Genomic DNA, 9,331 nt, shown 5'->3' with positions numbered 1-9,331 from the left:
TGACTGGCAGAATACAAACAGTACTCCACCAGGGAATCCTCATCTTCAGGGGTGAGGAGAGTCCTCTGACCATAGACACAGTCAGAGGACACCCTTCCACTGACTCGGTCACTCAGGCTGGACTTCAGGACCCCAAACTGCTGGGCTGCCTGCCGTAGAGTGAGCCTGCCTGCTTTCACCTCCTGTAGGGCCTGTGCCATGGCCTCCTGGGTCCACTTCCTCGTCTTCCTCTCCCTCTTCCTGACTTGCCTAATGTTTGGCATCTGCAAATACACATTCATTTTGGCACAGTAAGAAATTAAATTCAAAAATAGTTTTAAAGCCACATTATTTGTCTCAATAAATTGAATAATTCTATAAATTGTCAGATTACCATGCATATTTAACACATGCATAGACATAAATATATTTACCTTAAACCATTGCAGATTTACAATTTCTATATCCATCTTTTCTTTTCTTGATCCTCCTGTAATGGAAAAAACTCTCACACAGACACACGGTACCTACCTTTCTTACTTTAACAGCTTCTTCCTGTCTTTTCTACTGCTTCCTGATGTATCCTTTCTACTCTTTTCTGCTCCCTGATGTCTCCTTTCTGCTCCCTGATGTCTCCTTTTTGCTTCCTGGTGTCTCCTTTCTACTCTTTTCTGCTTCTTGATGTCTTCTTTCTGTTCTTTGCTGCTTCTTTAAGTCTGCTTTCTACTCTTTTTCTGCTTCTTTATGTCTCCCTTTGCCTCTCTTCTCTTCCTTCTCTCTGTTCTCTATCTTTTCAGGCAGGAACATAAACCACAAGAGAGAAGTGTGTGTCAAAAACATTACATTTTGGTTAACCTTATATATAACCTAGCACTGTATGCCACTGCTGGCTTTCAATAAATGTACTGTACATTTATTGAAAGCCAGCAGTGGCTCTCAGCAGTCTCTCTCTCTCTCTCTCTCTCTCTCTCTCTCTCTCTCTCCCTCAAACACACACACACCAAAATTATTTGCATCATTAATTAGATCATTGTCCATGAATATACTTTATGTAGCCTGGCTTATGATAAACAAGAAAAACACTTTATTTTACATATGTCTGCTGTTATATTTCAGAGCTAAAAATAAACAAACAGCTGCCTGCGCTGTGATTCTTTGTTGTTTTTCCCGCGGCCACAACTATTTTTTCAGACACAACATTTCTGCCTCCCTCCCCTCGACTACAGATTATGTCACACATCAATGCTATATTTTCATTGGCTAGACAAAGTAGTGTAAAGCTAGCTACAAACTACACTCATATGCTAACTCATATTAGCAGTATGGTAAAAATACAGAGACACTTTTCAGAGTAAAGAGCGTCGCCAGAGTGTTCTTTCTGCTTTCTCTCATCAAAGTCACTTTCCTATAGTATTTAGACATGTAAACGTCCATATATATATTCATGAAATTTGACATGTAGATTCTTTGATATGCATGAATTAATATTACTTACGTTATGGATGGCGATCGCCGAAGAAAATAACCGCGAAAAGACCGGAAAGTGCGAAACAACGGAAGTGACGAATCAGGCCAATAGGAGCTAGTGCTGTACGAAACAGGCCATGTTTACGTTAGCTAGTTGAACTCATTGAATTAATCTGTAGGTTGAAATAGGTCAGTGCACATTACTGATCACATTGGTTGTCTAGTAAAAAACACACTTACCTAACTTGGGAAACTTCAGGTCGACAAATCGATAATGTCCAACTTCGGTCCCACGCAGTTAGACTTTCTGTCCACAAGATGTCCGGCCACCACGCTCCGCATCGCTTTCAGCCTCGACTCAGACGCGAAAACCCGTACATGACAGCAACACGCATGCGCAATGGTCGTTAGGCGGTTTTCATCAAGAAAAATAAAGTTATAATTTTTATAACTTTTTTCAACGTGCTATACTATACTATGACTTCTTTCGACATGCTATACTATGACTTTTTATTACTTTTTCGACATGCTACTATGACTTTAAAAAAAAAAAGAGTCACATCCTTTGCTGACTTATTTTTGACAAAACTGACTTTTCCATTTAAAAGTCTCAGTATAATGTCATAAAACACTCAGAGTATACTGTTTTAAAAAAAAAAAAATCATTATGTCATAAAGAGTCTTTAAAAACTCATTGTATAGTATGGATAAAGAGTTGTAGCTTTCTTTTCATCAAAAGTCATAGTGTGGGAAGTCATAAAATAGTTATTGTATAACACGTTCTAAAAAGTCTAAAGAGTCATAGTGCAGCCCCTGTCTTTACGGAGACCAGGCTCCAGCGTGGCATCCGGGATCAAGCTGAAGTCGACGGGCAGAGAGCAGGATAAAGTGCTGGATGGGATGAGAGGAGACGGCCTTCGTATGAACATCAATGATGCTAATATACAGTCGTTATAGTTGATGGATATTCCCTGATGTCAACTTTTTAATGTTAAGATGTTGGACATATTCCAGAAGAGAATTATTTATTATTTTCAATTATTTTTGCTGCTGTCTGTGTTCCTCCTTAAGTTAGAAAATTGCATCAGAATAAACTACTGTTTTTTGTTTTATTGCGTCATGGTTTTCTTTTCATTTTGTTGTGCACCCTGTGTTGCATAATGAAAATAAATCATCTATAAATCTTTCAAATCTTTCAATGAATTTGTATGACTTTTAAGACAAACCATACTATGACCTTTTTAGCAACTTTTACAACCTACTATACTGTGACTTCTTAAAGACTTTCTTTTGATAAGTTATGCAATGACTATGACTATTTTTCGACATGCTATACAATGACTTCAAGAATTCTTTGACATACTGTACTATCACTTCAACATTTCACACTGACTTTTTTCGACATGCTATACTATGAATTTTTTTTACATCCTATAGTATGACCTTTTATAAATGTTTTCGACATGCTATACTATGACTTTTGTATGACGTTTCTTCAACATGCTATACAATTACTTTTTAAAACTATTTTTGACATACTATAATATCACTTTTTTAAAACTTTGATCAACATACTGAACTATGACTTCATGAATTCTTTGACATACTGTTTTATGATTTTTCAACATACTATACTATGACTTTTTTAAACTGTTTTTGACATGCTATACTAAGACTTTTTAAAAACTTTGATCAACATACTATGACTTTTTCATGATTTTTTGAGATACTGTAGTACGAATTATTTATGTTTTTTCGACATACTATACAGACTTTGAATACTATGAATTTTTTTTGACATGCTATACTATGACTTTTTAAAAACACAATATACTATTACTTTTTTATGACTTTTTTCAACATGTGATACTATGACTTTTTAAAGAAGAATGTGACATACTATAGGATGACATATTATACTATGAGTTTTTTATGATATTTTTTTACGACAAACTATGCTGTGAATTTTTATGACATGTTTATTATGAAATGCACCAATCCGACTTTTTCATTCCCGATACCGACATTTTTATGGCATACTATAAAATGACTTTTTTAAACATTCTATACAATTTTATAAAATGTTATGCCATACTTTTCTGTAACTTTCTTATGACATAATTGATTCATTTTATGACAATTCTTTATGATATACTGTACTGTGATTTTTTGTATGCAATTTTCTGGCAAACTATTGTATGACATTTTTATGACACAACAAGCCACCCAGCTGCAACGATAACCCGATAAACAAACAGGTTAAATCCATAATTTAGCGCCAGCTGCTGTGTATGTGTAAAACAGGCAACAGTCCTCTGTTCACCTTGTATGGGAGAATTACAAACCACGATGTTGTGTGCATTGTAATGGACACATGCAGCCACTTTCCCATTGTTATTATTAGAATATGATGGCATTTCATGTCACGTTCAGGGCCACAAAAACTGTTTATGAGGGCCGCCATTGACCCACGGGCCACTCTATGCTTTAAACCATCATCGCGGTGATCATCATTATTAAACGTCAGACGGATTATTGAGGTCAAATTTATAGCTCTCATATTAAAACAGACAAATTGCAGGTTCAGGATAAAAATTCAGGATAAAATCAAAAGATAATTAACGGACAAATACTGCCTGAAACGTCAATACAAAGAATGATCAAATTCATGCCTCATAAATAACTTAAAATTAGGTTCATAAATGTGCCTTTGATTGAAATGTTATAGAAGGCTTTATTGACTGCAAAGATAGTTGATCATTGAAATTGGCAAACAACTTAAATAAACGTTTTACTACAAGGTTACATCTCCCGCCTCATATTTCATGTCCAACTTATTTCACCCGCAGCTATCATTTAAAACACACATTCTTCCTTAATACATACCAGTTTATGTATGGGAAATGGCATGTGCATGTATTTTTGTGTGTGGGCATTGGTTATACATCAGGTCCCTGGTCTCTATATTACATTTATGTGCACATGTCATGATGGGTATTTGTTAAAAAGGGAGCTCCTACATGACCCCCCTGAAGTTTCATATATACATTTTTATCAAAGTTAAATACTGGTTATACCTGTCGTGAAATTCTTGAGCTCCAATTCCTAACTGACAAAATATATATATAAAAGACAAAAACAAAAATGATCAATATATAGAAACCTAATAACAAAGAGTTAAAGTGTGTGTGTGTGTGTGTGTGTGTTATAGGGACCAATATTGTGTTTGTAGCTCTTGTATATTACTGACATTACTCTTTTTAATAAACATTGGATTGTATTGGTCACTCAATTCATTATCCTGTGCTTTGTTTCCACTCCATCCATCTGAATTATATTGCAATACAGTTGTATTGACTTTAACAAATATCCATTTTATCTTTAAAGCCACTGGGGGGCGAACGGTAGAACTTGCTCAGACGCGTGTTCATCCCACAAACATTTCACTGTCCAGAGCGCTGTCTTTCTTTCGATCCGTATGATCCGTTTATTCAGCTTGTACATTGACACCATAGCAGAACACCACAGGATACTGCATGACAGTATAATATAACACCTGGAGAACCCACGCTGACATGCTTGCTGACACGTCACATTGACACAGTCAAAAACTGTTAGCTTCCCGTCCACACACCTGATTCTCCTCACCAGGCACTTACCTATATGCACTTTTAACTCAATGCACCACCCTGTGTTCAGTGTCAGAACTGCTATGTGTAAACCCACCAAATGTTTCCCTCAAAGACAAAATAAAACAACAAAAACACATTATGGCTCCAACAACAGTGGTCCAACGAGTTACCACAAACTAAGACGTTTCCTTTACACTTAATTTGTGCCGCCTCTACATTGACAATGCCAGATTAGGACCAATTAGAGTTTAGACCATCAGTCTATATGGCCTGTCTGAGAGAAAGTGGCATGACTGTAGATGAGAAAACACATGTCTTCATAATTCAAAAGGATGTGAAATAATGTCTTCATCAGTAGCCATGCTGTGATTATCAAGCTAAACCAGAAGGCTGCCAAAAAAGACATTTTCCTGTTCGAATCTCTGACCTCCATGAAAGCCTGCTCTGCTCATCAGCTCCTCCCAGTCTGAACCCGCCCCCAGCAGTGCATAGACATTCATAGACATCCTGACATGTCGTTTTTATTGGTGGAACAGCTGTTTAGCTTTTTTATCAACGGTAATTATAACTGTGTACACACACTCACACTCACACACACACACACACACACACACAATTTTATATTGTCTTCAGGAGCAATATTTTATAATAGAAATGAGCTCAGTGCGGTTGAACTAAACCAAACCAGTGACAATTTAGTTCAAATCTTATGTCGTCCTTTTATTAACATTGAGACTGTAATAGGTTAATAGAAGTTTGCTGATATAGGAAATCTGAATCTGAATACAGCATAACAAAGCCTGATTTCAGCAGCTCATACCACTGTCACTTGTCACAGAAGTAGTCCCAGTCTCTCTCGGCCTCCTCCACAGCGAAGCCTCGACCCTGAACAAAGCTCTTTGCTATTGGACAGGCCTCGTTCAATAGGCCTAGACCCCAAGTCGTTATTGGCCTGCGCTGGACCGCGTATGCCGTGAAAAGGGCCGATGCTACGGCTCCCAGGAAACCAGTGGGGTGAGGATGGGTCATCCTGCCTGTCTCCACAGCAACAGCCACCAACGACAACAGCTGGTCAGGCTTTGGATACCTGATGGGGAAAAAGTATTTACGTCCTTATTAGCATTTATTGTGTTTATTTATGATATATGTAGCTGAAGGTTTCACCATAAACCTAATGAGGTCCATCATATAGGAGATAAATATGTTTTCTGTGTTGGTATTCTGTTTGGATTAAAGAATTCTGTTTACAGTAATTACTTCTTTTCATGCTTTAATTGACTCCACATTGTTGTTGTTTTTTGCTGGTTCTGGCTAATGTTTTCACCCTGGAACTCTGTTTTTGTTATTTTCTGCTTAGTGATCAAAGACGGTACACCTATTCCACTGTTCTATTCATTATAAATGACTTTGGATAAGAGCAGCAGCTGCGTGCCTCACCTGTAAATGTGTTTGTGAAATGTTCAATGTCACGTTTTCTTTGTCCTTGGGTGACCAAACCAAGTTGCACTATGCATTTTTAGTAATGCTACTCCACTGACATTTAATTTTGCTTCATCATCCTAACTTTTTACAGAACCTGCCTGAATATTTCTTTCTCTTTCTACAATTTCAATTTAACAATTTAAAAGCTGATGACTACCGTCCAAATCTGGATTAATTCCTCTTTACAACCAAATGTGATAAATTTAGAGCTTAAACAATTAGTGGAATCATTGCTTAGTTGATCTACATTATATTAATCACAACTATTTTGTTGACTGATTAATTGTTTGAATCACGTTTTGAGCAACAATGTCAAACACTCTCAGATTCTCGAACCTAAAGTTTAGCTTGTTTTTAGGATCTGGGAAACTGGGATGGACATTTTTCCCTACTCTTAATTAATTGATAAAATAATCAGAAGATCAGTCGATTGAAAATAATCATCAGATGATTGTAGATCCCAAAAACCAGAGTGAGGAAATGTATTCACACTTACTCATGGTATTTCAGACACAATGAGTCAAGAGTTATTTTAGACTCTGAACTTAACTTTGAAAGTCATGTCAGTAACATAAGAAGGGCAACTCTTTCTCACTTTAAAAACAGATCAATAATTGGGAGGATTTATTTATCAACACTGTCACAGTGTAGCATGTTGAAACAAGTCACAGTGTAGCATGTCGAAACAAGTCATAGTGTAGCATGTCGAAACAAGTCATAGTGTAGCATATCAAAACAAGTCACAGTGTAGCATGTCAAAACAAGTCATAGTATTGCATGTCGAAACAAGTCACAGCGTAGCATGTCGAAACAAGTCATAGTGTAGCATGTCGAAACAAGTCATAGTGTAGCATGTCAAAACAAGTCACAGTGTAGCATGTCGAAACAAGTCATAGTGTAGCATGTCGAAACAAGTCATAGTATTGCATGTCGAAACAAGTCACAGTGTAGCATGTCGAAACAAGTCATAGTGTAGCATGTCGAAACAAGTCATAGTGTAGCATGTCAAAACAAGTCACAGTGTAGCATGTCAAAACAAGTCATAGTATTGCATGTCGAAACAAGTCACAGTGTAGCATGTCGAAACAAGTCATAGTATTGCATGTCGAAACAAGTCACAGTGTAGCATGTCAAAACAAGTCATAGTATTGCATGTCGAATCTGAGCTGTTTACTATTGTTCCACATGTTGCAATATATATTCTGACATTTAGAAATGGAAATATTATCATATTAATAATACACATGATAATATCGTGTAAATAATCGAGCGCCTCTTAATTAATTTGATAAAAACAGTTATGGTTACAGACTCTCTCCACTTCCCTACACTCATATTATTTAGTGCATCTCCTTCGCCAAAAAAATAGACAAAATGCTCAATAAACAAAGTAAAATATGAATTTCACTGATAGCATTATTATGATTATATTTCAGGATATTCCAATAATATTTTTATCGTTAATTCTTTTGGCCACAATAATCACAGTTGTAGATAGTTTTTTGTAAACAAGAACACCTAAAAAATGGGTACTAGAGACTTAAGTACTGTGTACGTGATGGGACAACTGTCTTACCTGAGACCAATGCACATGGCCGCTCCACAGCCCATCCCCTCTGGATTATAGGGCACTCTGTAGCCTCCTTCCTCTCCAGGCTTCAGCTGGGAGACTCCTTTAAGGGCAAATGAGAGTAAGTCCGATCTCTGCCATGACTACAAATAAATGTGATACGATTATAAAATTAACCTTGTGTCACCCAAAATGCTTGAAGGCCCTGGTTTCGTCCCATCCATGTCTTTCATACCCTCCACATATCGAGCAGCCACCTCATGCATGAGTTCCTCCCCCGCCTTTCCTACGAGGGAGACAACGCAGAGTCAACTTGTTCAAACTGCAAATGTCCTTATTAACTTTTTCAAGATGTAAGGGGCCTGTTAACAAGAATGGCCGTTTGCCTTATCACAGCAAAGGTCAAGTTGAATTTCTACCATTTTCATTTCACTTGTGCAGAGCTGTAATAGAGCAGCAAATCAAGGCAAGGCTGGAAATTAGATTTGACCTTTAGTTATGAGGAGGGTGTGATGTGTGTCCCAGTGAGGGCTCAACAGAACACTGATTATCAAATCAATCCAATAAATTGCTTGTTTGAAATGAAAATAGCAAAAGAGGGGCAGAAACTGGATAGAGCAAATGGTTTCAATGTCCTTTGAACCACACCAGTGGCCAGTCCTTCAGCCGTTGCCAGATGCAGAACTGTGTCGTCGCTCCCCGGCCGGTCAGGGAGCTCGGCCTTGATGTTCTTCAGACCACCAAGCTCTTTGAGCTCCTGCAAGGCAGACATTTTAGGGTAAAAACACCTTCAGTAGTGCTTTAGTTTTACCTCAGCCCCTCCTTTCATATTGGTCCTGCACTGACCTGATGAATAGCTGGTCCCGACTCATTGTACTCCCAGAGCTGGTTCCTGTATCCCAGAGCATCACCAACACCACTTAGCAACATGGCTGCTTTATAGAGGTCCACTGTAGCTGATCTGACGGGACAAAAGTGACCATTACCACTCTGTTAACAAATGTATGTATGCTACTGAGCCATAAGAAAACAAAGCAACTCAAGGGAAATTAAAGCTGCAAGCAGCATTGATCGGGCCCTCGCAACTACGCGCACGTCGAGGATACCGGCAGGACTCTGGTTGACGCGGTCATGCATTTCTGTGACCATCATACACTGCGTGCACGAGTTAGATGATATTTCTGCGTCGACCAGCAGCGTA

At 37.9% G+C, this 9,331-nt stretch overlaps 1 pseudogene; it reads right to left on the bottom strand.

Moving 5' to 3' along the window:
* Positions 1–2,237: 2,237 nt before the first annotated feature.
* On the bottom strand, positions 2,238–9,110 carry LOC137868127 (ADP-ribosylhydrolase ARH1-like; annotated as a pseudogene).
* Between the last annotated feature and the right edge of the window lie 221 nt (positions 9,111–9,331).

Source organism: Cebidichthys violaceus, unplaced genomic scaffold (genome assembly GCF_023349555.1).
Source record: "Cebidichthys violaceus isolate CVI_PGR_0920_01 unplaced genomic scaffold, fCebVio1.0.p SCAF_98, whole genome shotgun sequence".
Lineage (NCBI taxonomy): Eukaryota > Metazoa > Chordata > Actinopteri > Perciformes > Stichaeidae > Cebidichthys > Cebidichthys violaceus.
The sequence above is the reverse complement of the archived record's forward strand: the minus strand, read 5'-3'. Positions and strand labels throughout refer to the sequence as shown.